The 25,407-nt window shown below is 37.5% G+C and overlaps 1 pseudogene; it reads left to right on the top strand.

The window, feature by feature from the left end:
- LOC139176521 (large ribosomal subunit protein uL24 pseudogene) overlaps window positions 1-25,407 on the top strand; it is a 50,136-nt pseudogene that overhangs the window by 23,784 nt on the left and 945 nt on the right.

Raw genomic sequence — 25,407 nt, forward strand, 5'->3', positions numbered from 1 at the left:
GGAAACAATGGAAACATTAACACACTATTTTCTTGAGCTACAAAATCGCAGCAGATGGAGATTGCAGCCATGAAATTAAAAGAGGCTTGCTCCATGAAAGAAAAGCTATGAACAACCTGCTGCTGCTAAGCCGCTTCAGTCGTGTCCGACTCTGTGCGACCCCATAGACGGCAGCCCACCAGGCTCCCCTGTCCCTGGGATTCTCCAGGCAAGAACACTGGAGTAGGTTGCCATTTCCTTCTCCAATGCATGAAAGTGAAAAGTGAAAGTGAAGTCGCTCAGTCAGGTCTGACCCTCAGTGACCCCATGGACTACAGCCTTCCAAGCTCCTCTGTCCATGGGATTTTCCAGGCAAGAGTACTGGAGTGGGGTGCCATCGCCTTCTCCAATGAACAACCTAGACAGCATATTAAAAAAAAGTCCGTCTAGTCAAAGCTATGGTTTTTCCAATTGTCACATATGGATGTGAAATTTGGGCCATAAAGAAATCTAAGCACTGGAGAATTGATGCTCTTGAACTGTGGTGTTAGAAAAGACTCTTGAGTGTCCCTTGGGCTGCAAGGAAATCAAACCAGTCTATCCTAAAGGAAATCAGTCCTGAATGTTCATTCGAAGGACTAATGCTGAAGCTGAAGCTTCAATACTTTGGCTACCTGATATGAAGAGCTGAGTCATTAGAAAAGACCCTCATACTGGGAAAGATTGAAGGCAGGAGGAAATGGAAATAACAGAGGATCAGATGGTTGGATAGCATCACCGATTCAATGGACATGAGTTTGAGCAAGCTGCAGGAGGTGGTGAAGGACAGGGAAGCTTGTTGCAGTCCATGGGGTTGCAAAGAGTCAGACATGACTAAGGGACTGAAGAACAACAACAATGCCCAGCAGTGTGATTGTTGGATCATATGGCAGCACTATTTTTATTTTTTTTAAGGAACTTCCATTTTGTTTTTCAGTAATGGCTATACCAATTTACATTGCCACCAATGGTGTAGTAGGATTCTCCTCTCTCCACATCCTTTCAAGCTTTTGTTATTTATAAACTTTTTAACTTTGATAGGGATCACATTAAATATATAGATTTCTTTGGGTATTGTGAACATTTTAACAATATTAATTCTTTGAATTCAAGATTATGGGATATTTTTTCATTTCCTTGATTACCTTTAATTTTATCGATGTGTTATAGCTGTCAGCTTATGTCTTTCATCTCTTTGGTCAGGTATATTCCCAAGTAGTCAATACTTTATTTTTAATGCAATTTTAAAAGGGATTGTCTTTTACTTTCCTTTCCTGATATCTCATTGCAACTGATTTCTGTAAGCTAATCTTAGATCCTGCTACCTTGCTGAATTCATTTATCAGTTCCAGTAGTTTTTGTGTTGAGTCTTTAGAGTTTTCTATATATAGTCATGTGATTTGCATATAATGACAATTTTACCTCTTCTCTTTCAAGTTGGTTACTTTGGGTTTTTTTTCCCTCATCAATTCTCTGGATAAGATGTCCAATACAATATTGAATATAAATGGTGAGAGTGGGCATCTTTGTCTCATCACAGATTTTAGTAGGAAGAATTTCAGCTTTGCACCATTGAGTATTATGTTGTCTGTTGGTTTGTCACAAAATGCCATTTGCAGCAATATGGGTGGATCTAAAGATTATTATGGAGAAGGCAATGGCACCCCACTCCAGTACTCTTGCCTGGAAAATCCCATGGACAGAGGAGCCTGGTAGGCTGCAGTCCATGGGGTCGCAAAGAGTCAGACATGACTGAACGACTTCACTTTCACTTTTCACTTTCATGCATTGGAGAAGGAAATGGCAACCCACTCCAGTGTTCTTGCTTGGAGAATCCCAGGGACAGGGGAGCCTGGTGGGCTGCCGTCTATGGGGTCACACAGAGTCGGACACGACTGAAGGACTTAGCAGTAGCAGCAAAGATTATCATACTGAGTGAAGAAAGAATAATCCAAATACCATGTTATCACTTATATGTAGAATCTAAAATATGATACAAATGAACGTATTTACAAAATAGAAGTAGACTTACAGAAAACAAATATATGGTTACCAAAGGAGAAAGGGGGTGTTGTTGTTGTTGGGTAGGTATCTAAGTCATGTCTGACTCTGCCATCCCATGGGCTGCAGCACCCCAAAGGAGAGATAAGTTAGGAGTTTAGGATTAGCAGATACAAACTACTATATATGAAATAAACAGTGCCCTACTGTATAGTATTGGGAAGTGTCTTTTTCTGACTTTTTTCACTTAGCATAATGTCATCATAGTCTATCTGTGTTGTCACAAATGACAAAATGTCCTTCTCTTTTATGGCTGAGTAATATTTCTGTGTGTGTCATATTTTTAAAATCTATTCATTCATCACTAGTCACTTAGGTTTTTACCATATCTTGGCTATTATAAATAATGCTGCAATGAATATGGGAGTGCAGATAACTTTTCAAGTTACTGTTTTTGTATTCTTTGAATGAATACCCAGAAGTGGAATGCTGCATTTTATTGCAGTTCTATTTTTAACTTTTTTGAGGAACCTCCGTATTGTTTCCTATGGTGGCTTCACCAATTACTTTTACTAATGTACTAAATTCATTAGAGTATGTTAAAGTTCTTATGTTCCTTATCATGAAAGAACTTATAAATGTGAATAAAAAAAACACATGAGGTAGAAAACTAGCCTTGGAAAATCATCTGGAAATGAAACCTATTTGTGAATAACAAATTATCTTGGTTACAAACATAATTATTTTATTAGTTTGTAAAATGTGGAACTCATTTAAGCATCAATTGTTAACAAAATTGGTATTATTTGATACCAAAGATAAAAACTTATAAGACCATAAGTCTTCAGTATAAAGTTTATAATTTTTCCATACCAAATTAAATAATTCATATAGCAGAGCAAAAATTCCATGTATTCAAATGAAATAGAAATATAATAGAGTATGACTTACATTTCTTATTTTCTTAGTATCTTACTTTTAAATAAGAAATTAGGAAGGACACATTTTGATGAGGGTCATTATCACATATTATAAAATCAAAATTGCTGGAAGATTATAAGACATAACATTATTTTCTGTACCACTGTTTTTTTTAAAACTCCTCATTAAAGTTATTTCAATAATTATAAGATGCATCATGATTCAAAGATGTTGAAGTCTGGGGCATAAGTGCATCTTAGAGTCTTTAATTTATATGGTAATTTAGTAGGTATAAAGAAACGATTGAGTTTGGGTCCTGATTCACAAAATGAAGCTTTTCCCCTTTACCAAAAATCTTATGCTGAAATAGTGAATTAGAATCCTTTCTATAATTCTGTGCTTTTTTACCCTTTGATTTTTATTTTATATTAGAATATAATTGATTTACAATGCTGTGCTAGTTTCATGTGTACAGCAAAATTAGTTATATGTATGTCTTTCTTTTTTCAGATTCCTTTCCCTTCTAGGTTATTACAGAATATTGAGTAGAGTTCTCTGTGCTGTACAGTAGCTACTTACTGATTATTTTATTTTATATATAATAGCATGTGTATGGTAATCCCAAGCTTTTCATTTATCTCTCTCTACCTGCACCTTTCATCTTTGATGAGTATAAGTTTGTTTTCTTTGTCTGTGAGTCTATTTTTGTTTTGTAAATAAGTTATTTGTATCATTTTTCAAAATTCCACATACAAGTGATATTGTGATATTTTTCTTACTCTGTCTGACTTACTTCACTTAATATAATAATCTCTAGATCATCCTTGTTGCTGCAAATGGTATTTTTTCATCCTTTTCATGGCTGAGTAATGTTCCATTGTATTTATGTACCACATCTTCTTTATCTATTCCTCTCTAAATTGATGTTTAGGTTTCTTTTATGTATTGACAATTGTAAATAGTACTGCAATGAACATTGGGGTGCATGTATCTTTTCATTATGGTTTTATGTAGATATACACCATGTAGTGGGATTCCTGGATCATAGTGTAGCTATATTTTTAGTTTTATAAGGAACCTCCATACTGTTCTCCATAGTGGTTGCACTAATCCCCATCATCTCACTGGCTAGTACAGTAATGCTCAAAATTCTCCAAGCCAGGCTTCAGCAATACGTGAACCATGAACTTCCAAATTTCAAGCTGGTTTTAGAAAAGGCAGAGGAACCAGAGACCAAATTGCCAACATCTGCTGGATTATCGAAAAGGCAAGAGAGGTCCAGAAAAACATCTATTTCTGCTTTATTGACTATGTCAAAACCTTTGACTGTGTGGATCACAAGAAACTGTGGAAAATTCTGAAAGAGATGGGAATACCAGACCACCTGACCTGCCTTTTGAGAAATTTGTATGCAAGTCAGGAAGCAACAGTTAGAACTGGACATGGAACAACAGACTGGTTCCAAATAGGAAAAGGAGTACGTCAAGGCTGTATATTGTCACCCTGCTTATTTAACTTCTATACAAAGTACATCATGAGAAACGCTAGGCTGGAAGAAACACAAGCTGGAATCAAGATTGCCAGGAGAAATATCAATAACCTCAGATATGCAGATGACACCACCCTTATGGCAGAAAGTGAAGAGGAACTAAAAAGCCTCTTGATGAAAGTGAAAGAAGAGAGTGAAAAAGTTGGCTTAAAACTCAACATTCAGAAAATGAAGATCATGGCATCCGGTCCCATCACTTCATGGGAAATAGATGGGGAAACAGTGGAAACAGTGTCAGACTATTTTTTGGGGCTCCAAAATCACTGCAGATGGTGACTGCAGCCATGAAATTAAAAGATGCTTACTCCTTGGAAGAAAAGTTATTTCCAACCTAGATAGCATATTGAAAAGCAGAGACATTACTTTGCCAGCAAAGGTCCATCTAGTCAAGGCTATGGTTTTTCCATGGTCATGTATGGCTGTGAGACTTGGACTGTGAAGAAAGCTGAGCGCTGAAGAATTGATGCTTTTGAACTGTGGTGTTGGAGAAGACTCTTGAGAGTCCCTTGGACTGCAAGGAGATCCAGCCAGTCCATTCTAAAGGAGATCAGCCCTGGGATTTCTTTGGAAAAATGATGCTAAAGCTGAAACTCCAGTACTTTGGCCACCTCATGGGAAGAGTTGACTCATTGGAAAAGACCCTGATGCTGGGAGGGATTGGGGGCAGGAGGAGAAGGGGACGACAGAGGATGAGATGGCTGGATGGCATCACAGACTCGATGGACGTGAGTCTGAGTGAACTCCGGGAGTTGGTGATGGACAGGGAGGCCTGGCCTGCTGCGATTCATGGGGTAGCAAAGAGTTGGACACGACTGAGTGACTGAACTGAACTGAACTGAACTGAATCCCCATCAACAGTGTAGGAGGGTTCCCTTTTCTTCACACCCTGTTCAGCATTTATTTTTCATACACCTTTTGATGATAGTCATTCTGACTGGTGTGAAGTGACACCTCACTGTAGTTTTGACTTGCTTTTCTCTAATAATTAATGATGTTGAGCATCTTTTCATGTGTTTGTTGGCCCCCTGTATATCCAAAGTATGATCTCTCCTAGTGGAGATCACTGAATACATCTTGTAATTTTTGTATGTTACAAACTGCCCACATACAACACTTTTCTTTGTATTTTGTGAAACAGTTTGTGAAATGCTAATTGACTTAGTCTACACTTTATGAAACAAAATATATATTACACAGATTGTGGTAGGCACAATAATGCCCACCCCCAATTTCCACATTCTAATCCTTGAAACCTATTAATATGCTAGATGACATGTCAGGGGGAATGAAAGTTGCAGATGAAATTAAAGTTTGCTAATCATCTATCCTTAAAATAGGAATTACTCTGGATTATCCAGGTAGACTCAGTGCAATCACAAGGATTCTTAGAAGTAAAAGAGGTATACAAAACCAAGAAAATGCCTGAGTGATACTGGGTGAGAAAGACTCTACCAGCGTTAAGGGCTGTGAAGATAGATGGGGGCCGCTAGCTAGAAAAGGCAAGGAAATAAATTCCACTCCAGAACCTCCACAAAGAAGTCAGCCCTGATGACAGCTTGCTTTTAGCCCAGTCAGAATTGTATCAGATTTCTGACCTACAAAAATTTAAGATAATATTTGTATGTGTTGTAACCCCTTGTGTGTGGTCATTTGCTATTGCAGCAATAGGAATCTAATACACAGATTCCTGTGTATTTTTTCCCCTCAAAATAGTCCCTCAAAATCTCATACTCCTTAGAGTGTGGTATAATAATAATAATGTATTGAGAAAATATAGGTTAAACCCTAGATTCTTTATATGATTTCATAAATCCTCATAGTAATCCTTCAAGTTAAATGTTTTTATTCTTCATCTTTCAGTTGAGGAAACTTTTTCAAAGATACTAAATAAATTTCCCAGCATTATAGCAGTAATTGGCTGAGCCAAGATTTGCAATTGGGCATTTGACTCCAGATCTCATAAATATATCTTTCTTGATTGACTTTTATTTAAAAACATTATTTAACATTTTAGGACCTTCCACTCATTCCCAACAGAAACTACATTGTCCAAAAGAGCAGAGCAGGTATAAATTCTATCACCTTTGTTTATATTCTTAGACACAATGACCTCGAGATACACTTTCAGAAATCTAATTCCATTTCCTTTAAAAAGTAGAATGTTATGTAACTATTATAGTTACCATAAATATAATTTACTTTTTAATAAGTTCTAAAATTGACAGTACTAGTAACTGAAACCCAATCTTGTAATTTTTTCTCTCTTCAGTGGTATATGTTAATTAATCCTAAAATTCCATATTGCAGTTTTTGTTACCAAATATCAGATTAAGTTAATAGAGTCATATATACATATATATGGGCTTCTCAGGTGGCACTAGTGGTGAAAAACCCACGTGCAAATTCAGGAGACATAAGAGATGTGGGTTCCATCCCTGGGTTGGGAAGATCCCCTGAAGGAGGGCATGGCAACCTACTGCAGTATCCTTGCCTGGAGAATCCCATGGACAGAGAAGAATGGTGGGCTATAGTCCATGAGGTCATGAAGAGTCAGACAGGACTAGAGCAACTTAGCATGCATATATATATATACACACACACACACATATATATACACACATATATATGTGTGTCTGTGCATGAAAGTGAAAGTGTTAGTCACTCAGTCGTGTCTGACTCTTTGTGACCCCATGAATGGTAGACCGCCAGACTCCTCTGTCCATGGAATGTCCATGTGAGAATCCTGGAGTGGATTGCCATTCCCTTCTCCAGGGGATCTTCTTGACCCAGAGGTGGGACCTGGGCCTCCCTCATGGCAGGCAGATTCTTTACAATCTGAGCCACCAGGGAAGCCCATGTCTGTGTGTGTGTGTGTGTGTGTGTGTGTGTGTGTGTGTGTGTAATATATGTATATATGTATGTGTATGTATGAAGTGAAAGAAAGTGAAAGTGAAAATCACTCAGTCGTATCCAACTCTTTGCAACCCCATGAACTATACAGTCCATAGAATTCTCCATGCCAGAACACTGGAGTGGGTAGCCTTTCCCTTCTCCAGGGGATCTTCCCAACCCAGGGATCAAACCCAGGTCTCCCACATTGCAGGCGGATTCTTTACCAGCTGAGCCACAAGGGAAGCCTGAATTTCAATCAAAGAGTCACAAATTTCCTAGAAATCAGAAAGCAATGAAAATACTCAGTTTTGCAAGTAAGAAGATAATCCAACCCCTGCTTATTAATATTGCAGTCAAATATCTAGAGTTTAACTTCACTTCATGCTGCTGCTGCTGCTGCTAAGTCTCTTCAGTCATGTCTGACTCTGTGCAACCCCATAGATGGCAGCCCACCACGCTGCCCCGTCCCTGGGATTCTCCAGGCAAGAACACTGGAGTGGGTTGCCATTTCCTTCTCCAATGCATGAAAGTGAAAAGTGAAAGGGAAGTCGCTCAGTTGTGTCCGACTCTAGCGACCCCATGGACTGCAGCCTACCAGTCTCCTCCATCCATGGGATTTTCCAGGCAAGAGTATTGGAGTGGGGTGCCATTGCCTTCTCTGTCACTTCATGCACCACACAGTATATTTTCTGAAATTATAAGTATTATTGGAGAAGTTAATTTTTATAATATAAACAGCAATATCAAATTAAGCTTTGACATGAGAATAGCTGTTTTAAGTTTCCTAAAAATAACATGGTCATTTTGTTAAATGTTAGCTAGCAAAGACAATAAAAGATCAAAAGACAAGGGTATACAGATATCTAATTATAGCAACAAGAGAGGATGCAGGAGAATCTGTGTTGAAAATGTGTAACAACAATGACTAACATGTTCATGAAAATGAACTCTCCCCCAAATAGCTAGAAGGGATATTTATTTATAATATTTGATACTGAAATCACATTTGAGAGGAAGAAGAAATTATTTCTTCCTGATACATGTGACACAAATCAAAAGAGTTTAAAGACCTTCAACTATTTCTGGATCTTAACTACTCATCCTACGATCAAATATTTCTATAACAACACAAATTCACTGTTTTCTAATGCATACTATTGATCATGAATGTCAAAGGAAGATAAATATATGCCTCAGTTTAAAGTTTCATCAACCACCACTAAACAAAGAAATGGATGCTGCTATTGTATGTATTTCAAGAACATATTTGCATATGTAGAAATAATGTGGAGGGCCTGCTGCTTGTCACAATGAAAGAGTTTTTCATTAAAAGCAGTAATTGTTGGTGATAATACAATATGGCATGGTAAATGGGTGTTTCAGATGTATAACTAAAAATTATTCTAGGAATTATTCTTTGATTGTCCAAAATTTTTATCTAGAATATCCTAGCAAAATAAAAATCAAGGAAAATAGAAAAGGAAAAAGCTTGTCTTTCAAAATATGAGAGAAAAATGATGCTTTAACATGTTTCTCTGTTACTTGGTATGATACTCCACTAAACATTTTCACAACATTCATAAGGGATCAGTGTTTACAAAAGCTCTTGTATATGGGGAAATGTCAAGTTATTTTAGGGATCTTTATCAAATTAGCTTTCAAGATAATAAATAATGCATATTTGTATTTAATTAGAAGATCATCTATTCCTTTACAATAATATAAATCACTGTCTCTATTTCCTCTGTTGTCTGATATCTTGACTGGGACTTTTTTTTGCTATGCTGCACATTACATGGGATCTTAGTTGCCTAACCAAGGATCAAACCTGCACCCATTGCATTGGCAACATGGTCTTTACCACTGGAATGCCAGGGAAGTCCAGGACATACTTCTTACCTTTAAAGAACTGCATCTTAAATATATTCCAATTATTTCTTATGCTATCTGGTTAATCAGAGATTTATTTTAAGTATTCTTACACAGTATGCAGTATTCTTTAAAAGTTTCATGGAGATATTTAAAATATTATAGAATCTAAATGAACTCATTCTCATTTAGGCAGATTTAAAGAAAAGATCACAATGAAGAATGGTATTTAGAAAGAAAATCTCAGTATTGGCATGAATTTATTGAGTTATTTTATTTGCCCCTGAGCAATAAGCAACCAAAAGCAATATACACAGTCTTGGGAAATGTCATTACATTAGTATTACTCAATTAATAATATTGTAATATTCTTTGTAATTTCTATACTAAAAATAAACTCTTTAATTGGCTACCATGGATAAATAAAGGAGAAGGCGATAGCACCCCACTCCAGTACTCTTGCCTGGAAAACCCCATGGATGGAGGAGACTAGTAGGCTGCAGTCCATGGGGTCGTGAAGAGTCGGACACAACTGAGCAACTTCACTTTCACTTTTCACTTTCATGCATTGGAGAAAGAAATGGCAACCCACTCCAGTGTTCTTGCCTGGAGAATCCCAGGGATGGGGGAGCCTGGTGGGCTGCCATCTATGGGGTCTCATGGAGTTGGACACGACTGAAGCGACTTAGCAGCAGCAGCATTGATTAAGAAAGGGGCAGATATGAGGTAAATATTCCAAAATATTTTCGTATCAAGCTTTATGTTTGCAATGTTTATCTTTTAGTGATGAAATGTAGGTTCCTTTTTTTAATTTTTCATGGAATACCGGGCCCTACAGCTACTATATTTTTCATTTTATCAAATGTTACCAAGTTTTCTCTATTCTGTGAATAGCTAATTTGTCAAATCCAGTATCTGTAGAAAATGCTAATGAGATTATTACATGGTATGAGTGAGTAAGTGATAGTCACTCAGTTGTTTCTGACTCTTTGTGACCCCATGGACTGTAGCCTGCCAGGGTCCTCTGTCCATGGGATTCCCAGGCAAGAATACTGTAGTGGGTTCCCATTTCCTTCTCCAGGGATCTTCGCTATCCAGGGATTAAACCCAGATCTTCTGTATTGCAGGCAGATTCTTTACTGTTTGAGCCATCAGGGAAGCCCATGAATCATTAAGTAACTCAACTCTGTACGGTACTTTCTTCTCCCCATTCATTTTGTTTTTCTGTATGTTCATAGGGAACTTTTGTTTTAGGTCGACTAAAGATCACACATAATATGGACATATGTGCTAAGTCGCTTCAGTTGTGTCCGACTCTCCAACCCCATGGACTGTAGTCCGCCAGTCTCCTCCATCTATGGGATTTTCCAAGCAAGAATACTGGAGTGGGTTGCCATGCTCTCCTCCAGGGGACCTTCCCAACCCAGGGATCAAAGCTGTGTCTCTTGCATCTCTTGCATTGATCTCCAACTAGTTCCATCTCCTTGCTGCCAAAGGGACTCTGAAGAGTCTTCTCCAGAACCACAGTTCAAAAGCATTAATTATTTGGTACTCAGTCTTATTTCTGGTCCAACTCTTACATCCATACATGGCTACTGGAAAAACCATAGCTTTGACAAAATGGATCTTTGACAGCAAAGTGATGTCTCTACATTTTAATATACTCTCCAGGTTTGACATAGCTTTTCTTCCAAATAGAAATATCTTCTAATTTCATGTCTGCAGTCACTGTCCACACTGATTTTGGAGCTCAAGAAAATAAAGTTTATCACAGTTGCCATTGTTTTCCCATCTATTTGCCGTGAAGTGATGGGACCAGATGCCAGATCTTTTTTTTTTTTTTTTAAATTTTATTTTATTTTTAAACTTTACAATATTGTATTAGTTTTGCCAAATATCAAAATGAATCCGCCACAGGTATACATGTGTTCCCCATCCTGAACCCTCCTCCCTCCTCCCTCCCCATACCATCCCTCTGGGTCGTCCCAGTGCACCAGCCCCAAGCATCCAGTATCATGCATTGAACCTGGACTGGTGACTTGTTTCATACATGATATTATACATGTTTCAGTGCCATTCTCCCAAATCTTCCCACCCTCTCCCTCTCCCACAGAGTCCATAAGACTGATCTATACATCAGTGTCTCTTTTGCTGTCTCATACACAGGGTTATTGTTACCATCTTTCTAAATTCCATATATATGCGTTAGTATACTGTATTGGTGTTTTTCTTTCTGGCTTACTTCACTGTGTATAATAGGCTCCAGTTTCATCCACCTCATTAGAACTGATTCAAATGTATTCTTTTTAATGGCTGAGTAATACTCCATTGTGTATATGTACCACTGCTTTCTTATCCATTCATCTGCTGATGGACATCTAGGTTGCTTCCATGTCCTGGCTATTATAAACAGTGCTGCGATGAACATTGGAGTACACGTGTCTCTTTCCCTTTTGGTTTCCTCGGTGTGTATGCCCAGCAGTGGGATTGCTGGATCATAAGGCAGTTCTATTTCCAGTTTTTTAAGGAATCTCCACACTGTTCTCCATAGTGGCTGTACTAGTTTGCATTCCCACCAACAATGTAAGAGGGTTCCCTTTTCTCCATACCCTCTCCAGCATTTATTGCTTGTAGACTTTTGGATCACAGCTATTCTGACTGGGGTGAAATGGTATCTCATAGTGGTTTTGATTTGCATTTCTCTGATAATGAGTGATGTTGAGCACCTTTTCATGTGTTTGTTAGCCATCTGTATGTCTTCGTTGGAGAAATGTCTATTTAGTTCTTTGGTCCATTTTTTGATTGGGTCATTTATTTTTCTGGAGTTGAGCTGTAGGAGTTGCTTATATATTTTTGAGATTAGTTGTTTGTCAGTTGCTTCATTTGCTATTATTTTCTCCCATTCTGAAGGCTGCCTTTTCACCTTGCTAACAGTTTCCTTTGTTGTGTAGAAGCTTTTAAGTTTAATTAAGTCCCATTTGTTTATTTTTGCTTTTATTTCCAATATTCTGGGAGGTGGGTCATAGAGGATCCTCCTGTGATGTATGTCGGAGAGTGTTTTGCCTATGTTCTCCTCTAGGAGTTTTATAGTTTCTGGTCTTACGTTGAGATCTTTAATCCATTTTGAGTTTATTTTTGTATATGGTGTTAGAAAGTGTTTTAGTTTCATTCTTTTACAAGTGGTTGACCAGTTTTCCCAGCACCACTTGTTAAAGAGATTGTCTTTAATCCATTATATATTCTTGCCTCCTTTGTCAAAGATAAGTTGTCCATATGTGCGTGGATTTATTTCTGGGCTTTCTATTTTGTTCCATTCATCTATATTTCTGTCTTTGTGCCAGTACCATACTGTCTTGATAACTGTGGCTTTGTAGTAGAGCCTGAAGTCAGGTAGGTTGATTCCTCCAGTTCCATTCTTCTTTCTCAAGATAGCTTTGGCTATTCGAGGTTTTTTGTATTTCCATACAAAATGTGAAATTATTTGTTCTAGCTCTGTGAAGAATACCGTTGGTAGCTTGATAGGGATTGCATTGAATCTATAAATTGCTTTGGGTAGTATACTCATTTTCACTATATTGATTCTTCCAATCCATGAACATGGTATATTTCTCCATCTATTAGTGTCCTCTTTGATTTCTTTCACCAGTGTTTTATAGTTTTCTATATATAGGTCTTTAGTTTCTTTAGGTAGATATATTCCTAAGTATTTTATTCTTTCCGTTGCAATGGTGAATGGAATTGTTTCCTTAATTTCTCTTTCTGTTTTCTCATTATTAGTGTATAGGAATGCAAGGGATTTCTGTATGTTGATTTTATATCCTGCAACTTTACTATAATCATTGATTAGTTCTAGTAATTTTCTGGTGGAGTCTTTAGGGTTTTCTATGTAAAGGATCATGTCATCAGATCTTAGTTTTTTGAATGTTTTAAGCCAACTTTTTCACTCTCCTCTTTCACTTTCATCAAGAGGCTCTTTAGTTCTTCTTCACTTTGTGCAATTAGGGTGGTGTCATCTGCATATCTGAGGTTATTGATATTTCTCCTGGCAATTTTGATTCCAGCTTGAGCATCATTCAGCCTGGCATTTCTCCTGATGTGCTCTGCATATAAGTTAAATGAGCAGAGTGACAATGTACAGCCTGGACATACTCCTTTCCCAATTTGGAACCAGTCCATTGTTCCATGTCCGATTCTAACTGTTGCTTCTTGATCTGCATACAGGTGACTCAGGAAACAGGTAAGGTTGTCTGGTATTCCTATATCTTTAAGAATTTTCCACAGTATTTTGTGATCCACACAGTCAAAGGCTATGAAGCAGAAGTAGGTGTTTTTTCTGGAATTCCCTTGCTTTTTCTATGATCCAGTTAATGTTGGCAATTTAACCTAGTACTACTCATTTACTTTACCTTGTAGACTGATATGCTGTATTCAAATTCTAAGTTTTTGGGGATAATTTTATAACGAGGCAACTGAGAAATGGAATCTTTTCCTGCTGGATCCATATACAAGGATGTTACAGTCAGCAGCAATTGCAGCCACCATGGATGGTGAGCTGGTCAGCCCTGAGGTAACTCAAGAAGGAAAGAATATCTGATATCTCCAGTATTAAATACTGATAGTAAATGCCTATCTATCTCCAGACTGCAGCCACTCCCTACAATGAGCCCTGAGGAAAATTTAGAATGTGAAAACTCAGGATTCTGGCCCAACATAGCTGAGATGCATATCTCAGGAATGATTTCAATGAGCCTAGACACTTGCATCTTCCCATACACTGAAAAGGGCATTCCAAGTGGTGCATTGGTAAAGAATCTGCTGCCAATGCTGGAAACACAAGAGATGTGGGTTCTATTCCTGGGTCCAGATATCACCTGGAGTAGTTGCCTGGAAAATCCCTTGGATGGAGGAGCCTGGTAGGGCTCCAGTCCATGGGTTACCAAAGAGTCAGACACGACTGAGTGAATTCTCTTCACTTCACTACTTGAACTTACTAGGTGGAAAATTTTCCAGTCTGAGATGTACATTATGTGATAGATTCTTCTATTGTAGTCATGATACACACTTTTAATTCAGTCCATATTATTTGCTATATTCAAGTACTTAGAATATGGGATACTGGCTCTTTCAAAGAGGGAAGTTTATAAGTTGGAGAAGACCCATTATCAATGAGGTTGTTGTTGTTAAGTCTCTAAGTCTTATTTGACCCTTTGTGACCCCATGGGCTGCAGCACATCATGCTTCCCTGTCCTTCATAATCACCCAGATTAATCAAACTCATGTCCATTGAGTCAGTGATGCCATCCAACCATCTCATCTTTGTTCTCCTTCTCCTCCTGCCCTCAGTCTTTCCAGCATAGGGTCTTTCCTCATGAGTCAGCTCTTAGGATCAGATGGCCTAAGTATTAGAGCTTCAGCTTCAGCATCAGTCCTTCCAGTGAATATTCAGGACTAATTCCCTTTAGGAGTGACTGGTTTGATCTTCCTGTAGTCCAAAAGACTCTCGAGACTTTTTCAGTACCACAGTTTGAAAACATCAATTCTTTTTTATTGCCAAATGCAGACTTTAATTGAAGAAAGTAGGGAAACAACTCAATCATTCAGGCATGACCTAGATCAAATTCCTTGTGAATATACAGGGGAAATGCCAAATAGATTCAAGGGATTAGATCTGATAGACAGAGTGCCTGAAGAACTATGGATGGAGGCTCGTGAAATTGTACAGGAGGCAGTGATAAAGAACACCACCAAGAAAAATACGTGCAAAAAGGGAAAATGGTTGTCTGAAGAGGCCTTACAAATAGCTGAGAAAAGAGAAGTGAAAGGCAAAGGAGAAAAGAAAATATATACTCATTTGAATGCAGAGTTCCAAAGAATAGCAAGGAGAGATAAGAAAGCATTCCTCGGAAATCAATGCAAAGAAATAGAGGAAAACAATAGAATGGGAAAGACTAGAGATCTCTTCAAGAAAATTCAAGATACCAAGGGAACATTTCATGCAAAAATGGGCACAATAAAGGACAGAAATTGTACAGACCTAACAGAAGCAGAAGATATTAAGAAGAGGTGGCAAGAACACACAGAAAAGCTATACAAAAAAGATCTTCATGACCCAGATAACCAAGATGGTGTGATCACTTGCCTAGAGTCAGACATCCTTGAATGTGAAGTCAAGTGGGCCTTAGGAAGCATCACTACAAACAAAGGTAATGGAGGTGATGGAATTCCAGTTGAGCTATTTCAAACCCTAAAAGAGGATGCTATGAAAGTGTTGCACTCAATATGCCAGCAAATTTGGAAAACTCAGCAAGGCAATGCCAAAGAATGTTCAAACTACCGCACAATTGCACTCATCCCAGGGTCAGGGAGCCTGGTGGGCTGCCATCTATAGGATCCCACAGAGTCAGACATGGCTGAAGCAGCAGCAGCAGCAGCAGAACACTCTGGTAAAGTAATGTTCAAATTTCTCCAAGGAGGCTTCAACAGTATGTGAACCAAGAACTTGCAGATGTTCAAGCTGGATTTTAAAAGGCAGAGGAAACAGAGATCAACTTGCCAACATCTGTTGGATCATTGAGAAAGCAAGAGAGTTCCAGGAAAAAAAAAAAAAAAATTTACTTCTGTTTTATTGACCTCGCCAAAGCCTTTGACTGTGGGGATCACAATAAATTGTGGAAAATTCTTAAAGAGATGAGTATACAAGATCACCTTATCTGCCTCCTGAGAAATCTGTAGGCAGGTCAAAAAGCAGCAGTTAGAATTGGAAATCGGAAAACAGACTGGTTCAAAATTGGAAAAGGAATACATCAAGGCTGTATATTGTCACCCTGCTTATTTAAGTTATATGCAGAGTACATCATGAGAAACTTTGGGCTGGGTGAAGCACAAGCTGGAATCAAGATTGCTGGGAGAAATATCAATAACCTTAGATATGCAGATGACACCACCTTTATGGTAGAAAGCAAAGAAGAATTAAAGAGCTTCTTGATGAGAGTGAACGAGGAGATGAAAAGTTGGCTTAAAACTCAACATTCAGAAAATTAAGATCTTAGCATCTGGTCCCATCACTTCATGGCAAATATTAGGGGAAACAATGAAAACAGTGAAAGATTATTCTCTTGTGCTCCAAAATCACTGCAGATGATGACTGCATCAGTGAAACTAAAAGACACTTGCTCCTTGGAAGAAAAGCTATGACAAACCGAGACAAAGTATTAAAAGCAGAGACTTTACTTTGCCCACAGAGATCTGTCTAGTCAAAGCTATGTTTTTTCCAGTAGTCCTGTATGGATGTGAGAGTTGGACTATAAAGAAAACTGGGTGCTGAAGAATTGATGTTTTTGAACTGTGGTGTTGGACAAGACTCTTGAGAGTCCCTTGGACTGCAAGGAGATCAAACCAGTCCATCCTAAAGGAAATCAGTCCTGAATATTCATTGACAGGACTGATGCTGAAGCTGAAACTCCAATACTTTAGCCAACTTGGGAAGAACTGACTCATTGGAAAAGACCCTGATGCTGGAAAAGATTGAAGGTGGGAGAAGGGTACGACAGAGGATGAGATGGTTGGACTGCATCACCAACTCAATGGACATGAGTTTGAGCAAGGTTTGGGGGTTTTTGAAGGACACGGAAGACTGGTGTGCTGCAGAGTAGGACACAACTGAGTAACTGAACTGAACTGAAATGCCTTTTAATTTCATGACTGTAGTCACTGTCTTCAGTGATTTTGGAGCCCAAGAAATTTAAATCCTCTACTATTTCTATTTTTTCCTCATCTATCTGCCATGAAGTGATCTATGAGGAAAGTTATGTTAGTAACTGAAAGAATGAATAAAAGAGCCTAAGTTGAAAAGCCTAACTACTTGAGAAATAGGGGTTGGAATTATAGAGATATTAAAGGGGTTTCCAAGGGCTCAGATTTCTGGACAATTGTTCAAGAGTAGCTTTGTCAGAAAGTAATGGAAAGCTATTAATTCTACTATATACTGTTGATTCTAGGATAAAAATACGATGTCTATATTTAATACTATATCATTTAAAACGTACTTAGAGTGATATTATTAGGCAAATTTTTTTCAGTGATAAACTTCCAGACAAGTATATTTCAGGCTTAAGAAGGGATACATTCACTTGCAAGGTAATACAACAAGATCCATGGCAATAGTGAGTGTGTGCTTGTGTGTGTATGTATACACATTGAGTGGGAATATGGGCTTCCCTGGTGGCTTAGACAGTAAAGAATCTGTCTGCAATGCAGGAGAGCCAGGTTCAGTCCCTGGATCTGGAAGATTCCCCTGGAAAAGGGAATGGCTATCCACTCCAGTATTCTTGCCTGGAGAATCCCATTAACAGAGGAGCCTTGGTAGGCTTCAGTCCATGGTGTTGCAGAATTGAACACGACTGAACAACTAACACTTTTACTTTTCTTTTCATGGCAAGAGTATCTAATATCCTTTGCCTTACAGCCATTTTTATAGAAAAAATTATAGAAACATATCTTTATATTCAATTTTTCAGATATATAAAATTTCACTTTTTTTTATGCAGTCTTTCAAATTTGCAGTTGATAGTTGTAAATATCTCTCATCACTACTATCTTTTCCTTGTTTGTTTCATTTATAGCATTATCATAATCTGATCCCATAAAAAATGTGTCTGCACTTGCTGTATAGAAAATTAGATAATAAAGTTCTTGAGGGCAGTTAGTTTAGCTCTTTACCCACTGATAGACACTCATTGCTGGAAAAGTGTTATATGATAATGATTTATGAAATATGTAAATAAATGACTTAATTATACCATATCTTAATAGTTAATACTTAGTAATATTTAAATTTTTCAAATAACGTTTTGAATTTACAAGGGACAACTTAATAGGAATTTTTTGTTAATAGGAATTGCTTGCAATATAGTTTCTAACATAAAATTGCTTTAACAATGCATGAAATACTTGAGTTTCCATAGTGTTATTAAGCAATGTTATGATTAAAAAAAAATGGAATATAATGTCATGTAAAAATACCCAATAAAGAGGAATGTTAACATTGTGTCTCTGTATATACTCAGTTGTGTCTTACTCTCTGCGACCCCATGGACTGTAGCGTGCCAGGCTCATCTGTCCATGGCATTTCTCAGGCAAGAATACGGCAGTGGGTTACCATTTCCTCCTCCAGGGAATCTTTCAGGCTCAGGGGTTGAATACATGTCTCTTGTATCTCCTGCACTGGCAGGCAGATTCTTTACCACTGGAACCACCTGAGAAGCCTATGTTAAGATTAAAAATATATAATTGAACTTTGGTAAAAACTTTTCAGCTTTGTGTTAACTGACTTGTGTTAATGGCTAGAAATTGAAATGCATGGCAGTTTCTTATTCCCATGAAAATTTAGTAATCACTAATAAAATTTATTGTCCTAAATATATTGATAATAAAATTGATTAACATTATGTTTGTTATCACATGAGTATTAAATTAATCATCATTGTTGATTTGCCCATATTCTAAGTAAACTGTATTAACTATTTTATCTCTGTTCCAAAATGTCTTCTATTGTTTCACAGCCAGGAATCTTAGGAAAATTCTCTTCAAGATTAAACTTTAGCTTTTGTCCTATAAACTCTCAACAAAATACAAGCATGCTGTTTCAATGTTTATTTAAATTTTGGGCTTTCTGCCTACTAAAGAAATGAATATTACTAATGTTTATTATAAAATTCAACAAAAGAATATTCAATTTATTATAACACTTAACTGACACACAGTAATTGCCTTTTCTTCTAACATTCTGATTACTTTGAGAGGTCACTATTTAGAAACTTATCTGTAGCCAGTATGCAAAAATCAGTAAACAGCATGCAGTAAAATAAAATGCAGTAAGAATGGCAGTTCTTACAATCTACATTCTAATTTGCTGTGTTGAACAACCTAAAATGATCAGGTGAAACAATCATATTTGCATGTAGCAGTACTTGATTCTTAATATTGCTGCTGCTGCTGCTGCTAAGTCACTTCAGTCGTGTCCAACTCTGTGTGACCCCATAGACGGCAGCCCACCAGGCTCCCCCATCCCTGGGATTCTCCAGGCAAGAACACTGGAGTGGGTTGCCATTTCCTTCTCCAATGCATGAAAGTGGAAAGTGAGAGTGAAGTCGCTCAGTCATGTCCGACCCCTAGCAACCCCATGGACTGCAACCCACCAGGCTCCTCCGTCCATGGGGTTTTCCAGGCAAGAGTACTGGAGTGGGGTGCCATTGCCTTCTCCAGATTCTTAATATTAGAGGTCATTTTAACAACTCTTAATTCTCCTTTTTCATTTTCAATAATAACCATCTTAACTTGTTCCTTTTTCTTTTTAATTATTTTAAACAAAGGACTTATACCGACAGGATTTCCAGCAGTTTTTGATAATTTGTGCTCAATGAAGTTTATTGATTTAAAGAAATAGGGAGGGGACAAATATCCCAGTCCATTTTTTTCATATTGTAATACTATTTTCAAGTGAATAATAAACAAATTCAGAGCTCACAGTGTGTTATTCTTAACTGGAATGATATAATCGAGTACCTTATTGGAAACATTTTCTACCATTTGGTTTAAGAAAACATTGGTCAGGAATATATTTTTGAATGATGTGCTTATGTGTCTGTGCATGTGTGTGTGTGAGTGCATGCTTGCTCAGTCATATCCAGTTCTTTGTGATCTCATGGACTCTAGCTCACCAGTCTCCTCTGTCCATGGAATTTTCAAGGAAAAAATACTGGAATGGGTTGCCATCTTCTATGTTAGGGGATCTTCCCTACCCAGGGGTGGAACCTGCATCTCTTGTATTTGCTGCACTGGCAGGAGGATTCTTTTACGACTGGTGCCACCTGGGAAGCCTTTTATAATAATATATCAGCTAAAGTTTTTGGAATTATATTTGTCTAAAATGTGATTTTTAGTTTATATATCCATTGCCTTCTCTGTTAGCAGCTAGAATCTAACTGGGAAATATGTGTCACATAGGTGTTAATATTATTAATTTCTATTATCTTCCAAATTCATTTTGACCATTAGAAAATGCACCTTTTAAAAATTAAACTTTTAATGTCACACAGACTCAAATACACTTGTAAAAGACTCTAAAATGTCTTCTTGTTTCTATTCCAAATAATATCTCAAATCTCTCAACTTTTACAAATTCTACTGCCTCTATATTAGTCTCTATTATCATTTCTTCCCAGATCAGAGAATTTCGCCCCTCCTCTTTTTTCTCATATGTCCTGCACCCAGATTTATGAATCATTAAAAAAAATTTTTAATTGATTATCTTAAGCATTATAATGTCTTTCAGTTGTACTTAAAATCACATCTGTGATGCTGGAAGTGATGAATCATTCTTCTGCCTTCCTCCCTGATTTCATCATGTGCCATGCTTCCCCTAGGTCAGAATGCTTCCAGGAGCTCTCCTCTTCTTATAATTCCTCTAGCACTGAAGACCTCCCCAATTCAAGTTTGTGCTCACAGATTTCATTACCTAGAAATTCCTTCGCCTTGACTGTTCTCCTCCAGCAATGACTGCCCTCCAGTTTTGCCTAAACCATTATTCTCTCACAGTACTATCTACATTATAGCTCCTATTAAAATAAGTAATCATATATCTAGGTATCTTTTATGGTTTTACATCTTTTTCTACCAATGCTTCATGGAAGTAAGTTATGTCTTTTGTGCACACCCATGTGCCCTGAAAACTAATGCAAAGTTTGGCAGATATGCTTGTTGAATGCCAAGAAGTATGAATAAGGAAATCAGTGGCAACTACTGTGACCCTTTCTTCTGTTGTATCTGTTCACTGGGACTATTAATTTCTTTTCTTAAGTGAATTCTCTATCTCTCTCACTCATATTTTTGAAGTTTCAATATCTCCCTCTCAAATGAACTTTTCTTTAACCTTCTATCTACTTTTTAAAATAAAAGCAATAAAGTAAAAGCACTGCCTTTTCACTAAATCATGAACAAATATCATATATCTTATGACATCTAAATTTATGAAAATGCCAAGGTCAACTAAAACATTTATTGAGTTCTACTCTCAAAACAAATTTTCTAGGTTTTGTGTATTTCCTCTGAGCATTTTCTATGTTGAAGATGGTTTTCTTCCATCTGTCTGCATAAATCTGACCTATTCTCGTGTGCCAATCCCAAATACAATGTATATTATAAAGTTATTTATCATTATTACAGATAAGTTTTTTTCTCATTTGTTTTCTCATAATATTTTTGTCTATGCAGTTATATTTACATCTTCTATTACCCAATAAAATATGTCTTCTTATTCTTGTAACAAAAGGGAAAAAAAGAATCTAAAAAATCTTAAAATAATTGAAAACCCCTTGACACACTAGAACTACAACAGAACTTGCTGATTATCTTCTTCAATTATTTCTCCCTGAAACTAAAATTTAAAAAATTTAATGAAAATACATCTTACCCCTTGGTCAATTTGCTTATTTATTCTTCTCTGTTTTACTAAGATATAATTAATATATACCATTATATTAATTGTAGGTGTACAACATAATAATTCAGTATTTGTGTGTATTGCAAAATGATCATGGCAATGTCCAGATTACATTCACCACCACATATAGTTGCAATTTTTTTCTTGTGATAAGAACTTTTAAGATCTACTCTCTTTAATAGTTTTCAAATATATAATACAATGTAATTACCTATAGTCACTATGATGTACATCTCCAGAATTTTTAAAAATTTTATTTTTCTTTGGGACTTTATTTCAAAATCCAACTGTATTGGTGTGTTTTGTCATCTGTTGAATACCTTGGGAAGTATAGGCAATCATTTCATCTAAGGATTCTTATAATTGCCACATAGATATGTATCAGATCAGATCAGATCAGTTGCTCAGTCGTGTCCGACTCTTTGCGACGCCACTAATCACAGCATGCCAGGCCTCCCTGTCCATCATCAACTCCCAGAGTTCACTCAGACTCATGTCCATTGAGTCAGTGATACCATCCAGCCATCTCATCCTCTGTCGTCCCCTTCTCCTCCTGCCGCCAATCCCTCCCAGCATCAGGGTCTTTTCCAATGAGTCAACTCTTCGCATGAGGTGGCCAAAGTACTGGAGTTTCAGCTTTAGCATCATTCCTTCCAAAGAAATCCCAGGGCTGATCTCCTTCAGAATGGACTGGTTGGATCTCCTTGTAGTCCAAGGGACTCTCAAGAGTCTTCTCCAACACCACAGTTCAAAAGCATCAATTCTTTGGCGCTCAGCCTTCTTCACAGTCCAACTCTCACATCCATACATGACCACAGGAAAAACCATAGCCTTGACTAGACGAAACTTTGTTGGCAAAGTAATGTCTCTGCTTTTCAATATGCTATCTAGGTTGGAAATAACTTTCCTTCCAAGGAGTAAGCGTCTTTTAATTTCATGGCTGCAGTCACCATCTGCAGTGATTTTGGAGCCCAGAAAAATAAAGTGTGACACTGTTTCCCCATCTATTTCCCATGAAGTGGTGGGACCAGATGCCATGATCTTTGTTTTCTGAATGTTGAGCTTTAAGCCAACTTTTTCACTCTCCACTTTCACCTTCATCAAGAGGCTTTTGAGTTCCTCTTCACTTTCTGCCATAAGGGCGGTATCGTCTGAATATCTGAGGTTATTGATATTTCTCCTGGAAATCTTGATTCCAGCTTGTGTTTCTTCCAGTCCAGCGTTTCTCGTGATGTTCTCTGCATATAAGTTAAATAAACAGGGTGACAATAAACAGCCTTGATGAACTCCTTTTCCTATTTGGAACCAGTCTGTTGTTCCATGTCCAGTTCTAACTGTTGCTTCCTGACCTGCATACAAATTTCTCAAGAGGCAGATCAGGTGGTCTGGTATTCCCATCTCTTTCAGAATTTTCCACAATTTATTGTGATCCTCGTGTCTGACTCTTTGCGACCCCATCAACTGAAGCCAACGGGGCTCCTCCGTCCATGGGATTTTCCAGGCAAGAATACTGGAGTGGGTTGACATTTCCTTCTCCAGGGGAACTTCCCGACCCAGGGATCGAACCCGGGTCTCTCACATTGTAGGCAGACGCTTTACCGTCTGAGCCACAAGGGAAGTCCCATGGATATGTGTAGAAAAGTCCTATATCTTTTAACATACCGTTAGCTAACCAGAACAAAATGTGATCTTATCAGTGTTCCTGAAGCTCTCTATCTAATATCACTTCCAAAGCTGAAGAAGTAAAATAGTACAATAATGTCTTAATGAATGGTTAGTATTTAGTTTTCCAAAAACTGTTAATACTTATATACTTAAAGAGTTAAAACTTATAAACTTTCCTGAAATGATATATTTTTGCAAAAGAGGAAATTCTGATGTAATATCATGAAATTTATAAAGAAAATATAAGAGCATTAATTTCAGCGTCCATACATTAGAAAAATTAAATTTTCCAAGGGAATATTCAATTCAAAAAGCTTATTAAATTCTTCTCACACAATACTCTCCATGCATACAAGAATAGATATACTCAAACCTCCAGAAAAAGATGACAATTTTGGAAAGTACTTGTGGTACTTATTCCTGCTTAAATTATTTTGGAAATTAATGTTCTTGTTATTCATGTGTTATGTGATGAAATTTTGTAATCTGACTGGACATGGAACAACAGACTTGTTGCAAATCAGGAATGGAGTACGTCAAGTCTATATATTGTCACCCTGCTTAGTTAGCTTATATAAAGAGTACATCATGAGAAATGCAGGGCTGGATGAAGCACAAGCTGGAATCAAGATTGCCAGGAGAAATATCAGTAACCTCAGATACACAGATGACACTACCCTTATGGCAGAAAGTGAAGAAGAACTAAAGAGCCTCTTGATGAAAGTGAAAGAGGAGAGTGAAAAAGTTGGCTTAAAACTCAACATTCAGAAAACTAAGATCATGGCATCTGGTCCCATCACTTCATGGCAAATAGATGGGGAAACAATGGAAACAGTGAGAGACGTTATTTTGAGGCTCCAAAATCACTGTAGATGTGACTGCAGCCATGAAATTAAAAGATGCTTGCTTCTTGGAAGAAAAGTTATGACCAACCTAGACAGTATATTAAGAAGCAGAGACATTACTTGTCAGCAAAGGTCTGTGTGGTCAAAGCTATTTTCCAGTAGCCACGTATGGATGTGAGAGTTGGACTGTACAGAAAGCTGAGCGCTGAAGAATTGATGCTTTTGAACTGTGGTGTTGAAGAAGACTCTTAAAAGTCCCTTGGACTGCAAGGAGACCCAGAGAGTTAGTCCTAAAAGAGACCACTCCTTGGTGTTCATTGGAAGGACTGATGTTGAAGCTGGAACTTCAATATTTTGGTCACCTGATGTGAAGAGCTGACTCCTTGGAAAAGATCCTGATGCTGGGGAAGATTGAAAGCAGGAAAAGGGGACGACAGAGGATGAGATGGATGAATGGCCTCACCAACATGATGGCCATGAGTCTGAATAAGCTCCAGGAGTTGGTGATGGATAGGGAAAGCCTGGCATGCTGCAGTCCATGAGGTCGCAAAGAGTCGGACACGACAGAGTGAGTGAACTAAACTGAACTGACCTTAAAAAAGTAGTGATATATAAGTAACAGACTTAAGAATAGGGTTTCCTACTCATAAGGTTAAAGATGGATGAGACAATATTATCTGTTTCCCACTAAATTACAATTTTCTATCAATACTAGTGCGACTAGCACACAGATACTCCTATAATTTAGCACTCACAGTGTCTATTCTAAAAGTTACCTAGTGTTAATTCTTTTAGGGTCAGATTTTTCTCTTTTCCCATCAATTCCACACACTAGAACCAGATCTTTCTCCAGAGAGGCAGGCTTTGGTCATAGTGATGATCTCATTTAAAACATTTCTTTGAATTTCAAATCCCTGTAGGAAAGAAATGTGACATGAGATAGAAAGCTTTCCTAATTCTGCCATCCTCACCTGCACATAAAATCCATTTCATGTACCACTGCTGCCTTTTATTTATGCTTCAGAACTTCATATACCTCTTCTGCCTTAACATATTTTGTTAATTATTCTCCTTTCAAATGAATATCCTCCTGCATCATATCTTTCTATACAAATTTCACCCAACTTTCAAAGAAAAATATGTCAGTC

The sequence above is a fragment of the Bos indicus genome, chromosome 16, assembly GCF_029378745.1.
Source record: "Bos indicus isolate NIAB-ARS_2022 breed Sahiwal x Tharparkar chromosome 16, NIAB-ARS_B.indTharparkar_mat_pri_1.0, whole genome shotgun sequence".
Taxonomy (NCBI): domain Eukaryota; kingdom Metazoa; phylum Chordata; class Mammalia; order Artiodactyla; family Bovidae; genus Bos; species Bos indicus.